Consider the following 7,799-nt stretch of genomic DNA (forward strand, 5'->3'; position numbering starts at 1 on the left):
CAGCAGGTAATACCCCACTGCTGCTGAAAGACAAGCTTTATAATACAGACAAGAGAACTATGGGTAGGAAGGTTGAGGCTTGCCTAGGTGGGGCTGTGAAAAAAAAGAGCAGAAGCTACACCATAGAAACCAAGGCCCTTGTTCTCCGGAATTAAAAGTCCTTTCATTCTTCAGTGATTTAAATACCCTGAAGCAGCCTGTGTCAGCTGCAGTTCCATCCAGCACAGGGTCACAGCTGCCTAAGGTGGCTTCTGCCCTCTCGCCATCTGCGGAAGAAGAGAGGACATCCTACGCAACATTTCCTGCCTAATAGGGCAGGTCTGGACCTGTCTGTCCGCCCCAGTCTCCCTCACATGTTTACCAAACTCTTTCGCATTTTGACCACTGGCTTAGCCAGCTTTTCTGTCCTGGCACTAGATATCACGAGTGTCCCATCCTGGCTGCGCCATTCCATCCATAGCGCAGGAACCGCAGGAAAGCTCCCTCCCGGTAGGGAGCGGAGGAGGTGATGAGAAGGACAAATGTTTGGCTTCCAGTTGTCCTGTGGGTCAGTGGAATAGCTGCAGAGGTGTTCCAGCTGAGAGCAGGCTCGCCAGGGTGGAAAGCCCTGTGGCTTACAGGGCTGTGTCTCACCACCGCGCAGGTCCATTTCAGCCTTTCTGTTTACAAAGGGGGTGAAGACTGTTTTCAGGCTGCCGAGACTCAGAGGGCAAAGGCCCTTACTGTGTATCAGCTGTCCAAGTTCAGTGTCTGGAATTGACCCATTGGAGAACTGTGTAGAGAATAACAGAGAGAGAGAGAGAGAGAGAGAGAGAGAGAGAGAGAGAGAGAGAGAGAGAGAGAGACTGAAAAGAAAATTTATAACTTTAAAGTTTATAATTTATAGTTGGGCAACATGTATGTCTATCCTTAGAAGTATATGGCCCATGGGTCACAGGTTAGACATGCTTCCTTTAGAGAAAAAATTTGCAAGTATAATTAAAGATATTTATTTATTTATTTGAGACAGGGTCTTACTATATTGTCCTGTATAATTAAAAATATCTTTCTTATACATTTGTTTGTTTGTTTGAGATGGTCTCACTGTATAGTCCTGATGTGATGTTTTGAATGAGAATGGCCCACATTGGCTCATATATTTGAATGCTGGGTCCCCAGTTGATAGAACTGTTTGGGACAAATTAAGTGTAGCCTTGTTGGAGGAGATGTGTCACTAGGGGTGGGCTTTGACGTTTCAAAAACCCCACTCCATTCTTTTTTTTTTCTTTTCTTTTTTTCGGAGCTGGGGACCGAACCCCAGGGCCTTGTGCTCCCTAGGCAAGCGCTCTACCGCTGAGCTAAATCCCCAACCCCACCCCACTCCATTCTTAGTGTCTCTCTCTCTCTCTCTCTCTCTTTCTCTCTCTCTCTCTCTCTCTCTCTCTCTCTCTCTCTCTCTCTCTCTCTCTCTCTCTCTCTCTCTCTCTCTCGTTTGTGCTCAGATATAAGCTCTCAGCTATTACTCCAGGGCCATGGATCCTTCTGCCATGCTTCTTGCTGTAATGGCTACGGACTGCAAGCATGAACCCCAAACTAAATGCCTTCTTTTATAAGCTGTCTTGATCACGGTGCTTTGGCACAACAATGGAAAACTAACTAATACTTAGCCTGGCTATTCTGGAGTGCTAGACAGGCTGGCCCCAGACTCGTAGCGATCACCCTACCTTTGCCTTCCAAGTACTGGCATTCCAGGTGTGAGCCATCATTTCTAGCTCGATCACAGTTTCGCGTGGTTCAAGGAGGCTTTAAAAGCAACCACATACATCCCTATAAGAGAGAGGGGCAAAGGGTACACGGAGAGAAGGCAGCATGAGATAAATAGAGAGATCTGAAGATGCGGGCCTAACAATGGATATGGTGTGGTCACAAGCCAAGGAGAGCTGGCAGCTACCAGAAGAGACAAGGAACAGATTACCCTCCTGGGCCTAAACTCCACATCCTGTTGCCACTTTGATCTTGGCCCAGTGGACTTCTGGCTTCAGAACTACGTAAGGTATTAAGAATGAATTGTTTCTGCCTTCGGGTCGGTAGCAATTTGTTACAGCAGCATAAAGAAGCTGACGCAACCTCTTTCAGACGTCTGTGCTTTTGGTCTGGCTACGGCAGGCCACTCCAGCTTCTAACCCTCGGGTGTAATGACAAACTTCCTAGGGGAAAGGACTCTGCCTGGGGAGACTGTGCTCATTTCTATGACCTCAAATCTGGTGTCTTAAAACAAAAGACGCAGCTAGGCATGGTGCATCCCACACCTTTAATCCCAGCATTTGGGAGCCGGAGGCTGGCAGATCTCTGTGATTTCTAAGCCAGCGGATCTACATAGAGAACTCCAGGCTAGCCAGGGACATGCAGAAAGAACTTGTTCTGGCCTCGATCCTGTCTTCCAGAAGCTCTCAGTGTCCTAATTGTCCTGTGCTGTCGTCATCACTAAGTCCCGCCTTGTCCTCATGCTCAGCTTCCTACTCCTTTTACCTCTATTTATTTACTTTTAGGTGGGTTCTTACTCTTAGCCCAGGCTGGCCTAGAACTCACAATGTAGGTAAGGCTGATCCGGAATCCTTGACGGCCATCCTCCTGCCTCAGCCTGCCAAGAACAAGGATTACAGGCATGAGCCACCACCATGCTGACTCCTCTCATCTTGAGTGTTCATAATAGAGGTGGGTCCTCTGGGCCAGGCACCAAGAGGACTGAAAGGCGCGGGTTGTTGGAAACGCAGGCAAAATCAAGAAAAGAAATCCTGCGTAGTCCTACCAAGCAGCCAATACCTCCCTGCTTCCTCAGAATCTGACTTAGGTCGCTCCTACACTTTGTTTTTAGAGACAGGGTTTCTCTGTGTAGCTTTGGCTGTCCTGGAACTCTCTCTCTGTACCCCAGGATGGCCTCAGACTCAAGAGATCTACCAGCATTTACCTCCTCAGTGCTGGGATTCACGGTGTGCACCACCATGCCTGGCTTATTTACCACACTTTAAAACCATTGTCTCTCTTCTCCAACTGCAGCAATATAAAAAACACATTTTCCTTGCTTTTTTCAAAAAGGATTTATTTACTCATTCTATGTATACGAGTTCACTGCCACTATCTTCAGACACACCAGAAGAGGGCGTCAGATCCTGTTACACATGGTTGGGAGCCACCATGTGGTTGCTGGGACTTGAACTCAGGACCTCTGGAAGAGCAGTCAGTGCTCTTAACCACTGAGCGCCGCCCCCCATACACTTTTCCAAACTGTGTGCTTCACCTTTCCTTGACTTTTCCAGCATCAGCCTCCTCCCGTTCTCCCATAAACACCTCTATCAAACTGGCAAATCCCTTCCAATGAAAAGAATTGGTTATCTTGGGAAGCAAGGATGTTTCATGGCTCCGTTGGACAAAACAAAGTCGTTATTGTAAAAATATAAAAAATAGGGCTGGAGAGATGGCTCAGCTGTTAAGAGCACCCAACTGCTCTTCCAGAGGTCATGAGTTCAATTCCCAGCAACCACATGGTGGCTCACAACCATCTGTAAAGAGATCCGATGCCCTCTTCTGGTGTGTCTGAAGACAGCTACAGTGTACTTATATAAATAAATGAATAAATCTTTAAAAAATATATAAAAAATAAAAAAAGTAAGGTTGTCTTTTATCCCCGCTAGGTCTGGCACCTCAGTGCCCCAAGGTATCTGCTGGATGTCTTAAGTCTCAGTCAGCAAAGCCTCTCACCCACTCTGCTCCATCCCATATCACACTGCCAGAGGCCTCTCTCTGAGCCTGGCAGCAATCTCTCTACCTATCTAGTTCCCAAGGCAGGTTTCCATGCCAGAAACACACATCCCAACTCCGTGGTGGCCCAGACCAGCCACCCCACACTCCATTACACTTAAATCTACACATGAAAGAACACACAACACAATAACCTTTGGCCCATTTGATGAGATATAATTGCCCACCTACACATACAGAGCCCAATACACATCCATCCCTTAAGAACAATCGTAACAACCTGTAAAGGTACAGTGTGGAATCTTTTTTTTTTTTTTTTTTTTTTTGGTTCTTTTTTTCGGAGCTGGGGACCGAACCCAGGGCCTTGCGCTTCCTAGGTAAGCGCTCTACCACTGAGCTAAATCCCCAGCCCCTACAGTGTGGAATCTTAACGTCACCCACCATATTGTCCTGCCACGGCTTCTCTCCCTCTCCCTCCTGTCTCTTCCTCCTTTCCGTTCCAGTCTCCTCCTCTTCCTGCAAACTTTTCTCCCACCCATCCTTCCTTCTTGTCCAATGACAGGCTTCCTTCAATCTTGCACCTGCCTCACCTGTGACATCATCCCACATTTCACCCTTTTTTGTCCAATTTAAAAAAAAACAAACCTCTTCTCTCAAATATAAGCTGAGCACAACTATTATCATTTTGTAATTAAAAGCATAAAATATGCCTAACACCTAGTCCAACACTCTATCAGTTAAACAGAACATTTAGCTATCCATTACAGCTTAACAAAGGGTTAAATATTTATATTATATCTTGGCTAGCTTGTATACTATCTGATAACTATCCAATAAAATATGTACTTTCAGAGTTAAGCAGCCTGATAGGCTATGAGACTATATCCAGTCTTGAACTCCATCAGAAATCTGAGAATGACCAAATATCTCTACACATAGAAAGCCTAACATGGCTTCTAGAACTGAGAGGTTGTAGAGACAAATCTTTACCAGCACAGTCTCCTGTTAGCAACATGTGAGTGCAAGTCTTCAGCCTTCTGGCCCAAAATCAACTGACAGACTCTTGAAATGCAGATTTTGAAGGGCCGATCACCCTGTCTTGGCAGGGTTTATCACCCAACTATTCTGCATAATTTGTCCTTTTCTGGACAGCATTTGTCTGCAGATGAAACAGGCAGTTTCTGCCCAGGGGCTGCCTAGCCACAAAGTATTGCCTCACCCAGAGTTAGAGATGCCCAACTTCCTCATTAAATCCGCCAAAGGGGAACTGTTAGGAGCAGATATGTCTCAACAAAAGATAAATAACTTTAAATCTCAAATTTTGTGGATTTCTGACGGTTTTGAAAAACATCTATCTATATAAGGTAACTGAACTGTTGTCTTTGTATCTTTTTTTTTTTTTTTTTTTTTTTTTTTTTGGTTCTTTTTTTCGGAGCTGGGGACCAAACCCAGGGCCTTGCGCTTCCTAGGCAAGCGCTCTACCACTGAGCTAAATCCCCAACCCCTGTCTTTGTATCTTAAAAGTATCTTGAAAGTTCTCTCACAAAGTCACAGCCATGAATTTGCTATTTGGCCCTTAACTCACAGGTGCAATCAACTCAGAAGTTCGTAATGACACCATTAGGACTGGCTCTAAACCTTGTACTTTTAAACTCTTTTAACAAATAATTTCTATATCAAAACAAAGATATGAGTTTAGCTTAGTTACCAAATGAGATTGTGACTGTACAACTCAATCTAGCTAATTCCTCCCTTATGTTAAATTACAACCATTTCTAAATTCCTCATACAAACAACTTTACAATAACCACTTTCAGCCCCCCAGGAGATTGGGGCAATGACTCCTCCATAACTTCTTCAAGCTATACATGGGCGTTGAGATATCCTTGGGGGGATGGAGAGATGGCTCAGTGTTTAAAAAAAGCACTGACAGGGGTTGGGGATTTAGCTCAGTGGTAGAGCGCTTGCCTAGGAAGCGCAAGGCCCTGGGTTCGGTCCCCAGCTCCAAAAAAAAAAGAACCAAAAAAAAAAAAAAAAAAAAAAAAAAAGCACTGACTGCTCTTCCAGAGGTCCTGAGTTCAAATCCCAGCAACCATATGGTAGCTCACAACCATCTGTAATGAGATCTGATGCCCTCTTCTGCTGTGTACTAAAATATAATAAATAGATAAATCTTTGGGATTGGGTATTTAGCTCAGTGGTAGAGCGCTTGCCTAGCAAGCACAAGGCCCTGGGTTCGGTCCCCAGCTCCGGGGGGAAAAAAAAAAGAAAGAAAGAAAAGAGATATCCTTGGGGGTAGCGGGGAGGAAGAATGTAGCAAATGCTGTAGCCGATGTTTTTTTTTATTTTTTATATTTTTACAACAACAGATGGCGAACCAATGTGATGGGCAAGCATCCACTAGTAATCCTAAGAGTTGAGAGAAAGTTTTATTTTCTAAAAGGAGGACAGTGCCATGTTGAGTCACATGATGTCTCTAGCTCGGGAACTTTAAACAAACACAAAAGCAAACTGTGCTGGCTGTAGGTCCCCTGCTGTGTGATAAGTAATGGCAGATCAGAGTTATAGATTAAAAGCTGCTTTTTAAAGAAAGTTGTTAAGAAAGTCTTTCAGGATACTCATATTCCTTCTAATGTGGGCTCCACGAGAATTTTGGGTTGAAATCCTAGTTAGACAAGCTACTTCTTAATTACAGGTATTAGAAGGTCATTTAAGTTTTTTTTAAAGGAGAGAGTAAAGAGATTACCTGAATCAGGTGGTGATTTTCACCCACGGTTCAGAACTTAGGGAAAAATTAGTCACTAACTCCAAGTAGAGAGTTGTGATAAATGTCTGTAACACCAGGCAGAGTGAATGCAGACATATATTATAGAAGTTATTAAGGTTAAAGAAAAATCTGTGGCTCCGGGTAGAGAGCTTAACAAATGGATATATTTTGGGCTAAAGACCTGGTTTGATACGTTGCTTATTGGTATTAGAGTTGATAGAAGGTGTTTAGTTTGTTTTACAAATAACCCGGCTAAAGGCCATATGGCTCGTTGATGCCGGCTAGCGAGGGTTTGTGGTTACTTTTGATATTTACCACAACAGGAAGCTTGGATTCTCTAAACGTGGGCTCCATGGGAATTTTGGGTTCATTTCCTGATATCATACAGTACAAAAGCCTATCAGGTTCATTGTTTAGCTTACTTCCTTTTTTAACAAATTGTTTAATCTTCATAATGGGTGTGACTTTGAGTTTTATGGTTATATTATTACTCTGGGAAAGAGTGCAAGATACAAGCTTTTCTGGTTACAGACTAAGGAACACAGTATTTTGGGAGAAAGATTTTGTCTTTTGTTTTCAAAAAGTGTGATTAGGCTCTGGAAACATCACAGAGTCATACTGATCAGATTTGATAGAGGTAGACCACCTGAAAAATTAGATTCAGGAGAATCAAACAAAAAGATACCTCGATTCTAAATTTTTGTCTTGAGAGCTGTATTTTGCAGAGTGTGCCTACTTGGATTCCTGGTCTCAAGGACTTTCAGCTGGGTCCAGTCAGGACAAATCCCGCTATAGCATTTGCTTCACTCTTCCTCCCCCCTACCCCCAAGGATATCTCAACGCCCATGTATAGCTTGAAGAAGCTATGGAGGAGTCGTCGCCCCAATCTCCTGGGGGGCTGAAAGTGGTTATTGTAAAGTTGTTTGTATGAGGAATTTAGAAATGGTTGTAATTTAACATAAGGGAGGAATTAGCTAGATTGAGTTGTACAGTCACAATCTCATTTGGTAACTAAGCTAAACTCATATCTTTGTTTTGATATAGAAATTATTTGTTAAAAGAGTTTAAAAGTACAAGGTTTAGAGCCAGTCCTAATGGTGTCATTACGAACTTCTGAGTTGATTGCACCTGTGAGTTAAGGGCCAAATAGCAAATTCATGGCTGTGACTTTGTGAGAGAACTTTCAAGATACTTTTAAGATACAAAGACAACAGTTCAGTTACCTTATATAGATAGATGTTTTTCAAAACCGTCAGAAATCCACAAAATTTGAGATTTAAAGTTATTTATCTTT

At 43.4% G+C, this 7,799-nt stretch overlaps 1 long non-coding RNA gene across 1 annotated transcript; it reads right to left on the bottom strand.

Moving 5' to 3' along the window:
- Positions 1–207: 207 nt before the first annotated feature.
- LOC120095681 (uncharacterized) lies at positions 208–4,265 on the bottom strand. Its single transcript, XR_005491410.2, has 3 exons — positions 4,180–4,265; positions 1,704–1,806; positions 208–772 (listed from the first exon to the last, which is right to left on the bottom strand). It is a non-coding gene; the product is annotated as an uncharacterized LOC120095681 (long non-coding RNA).
- Between the last annotated feature and the right edge of the window lie 3,534 nt (positions 4,266–7,799).

Source organism: Rattus norvegicus, chromosome 11, assembly GCF_036323735.1.
Source record: "Rattus norvegicus strain BN/NHsdMcwi chromosome 11, GRCr8, whole genome shotgun sequence".
In the NCBI taxonomy this organism is placed as follows: domain Eukaryota; kingdom Metazoa; phylum Chordata; class Mammalia; order Rodentia; family Muridae; genus Rattus; species Rattus norvegicus.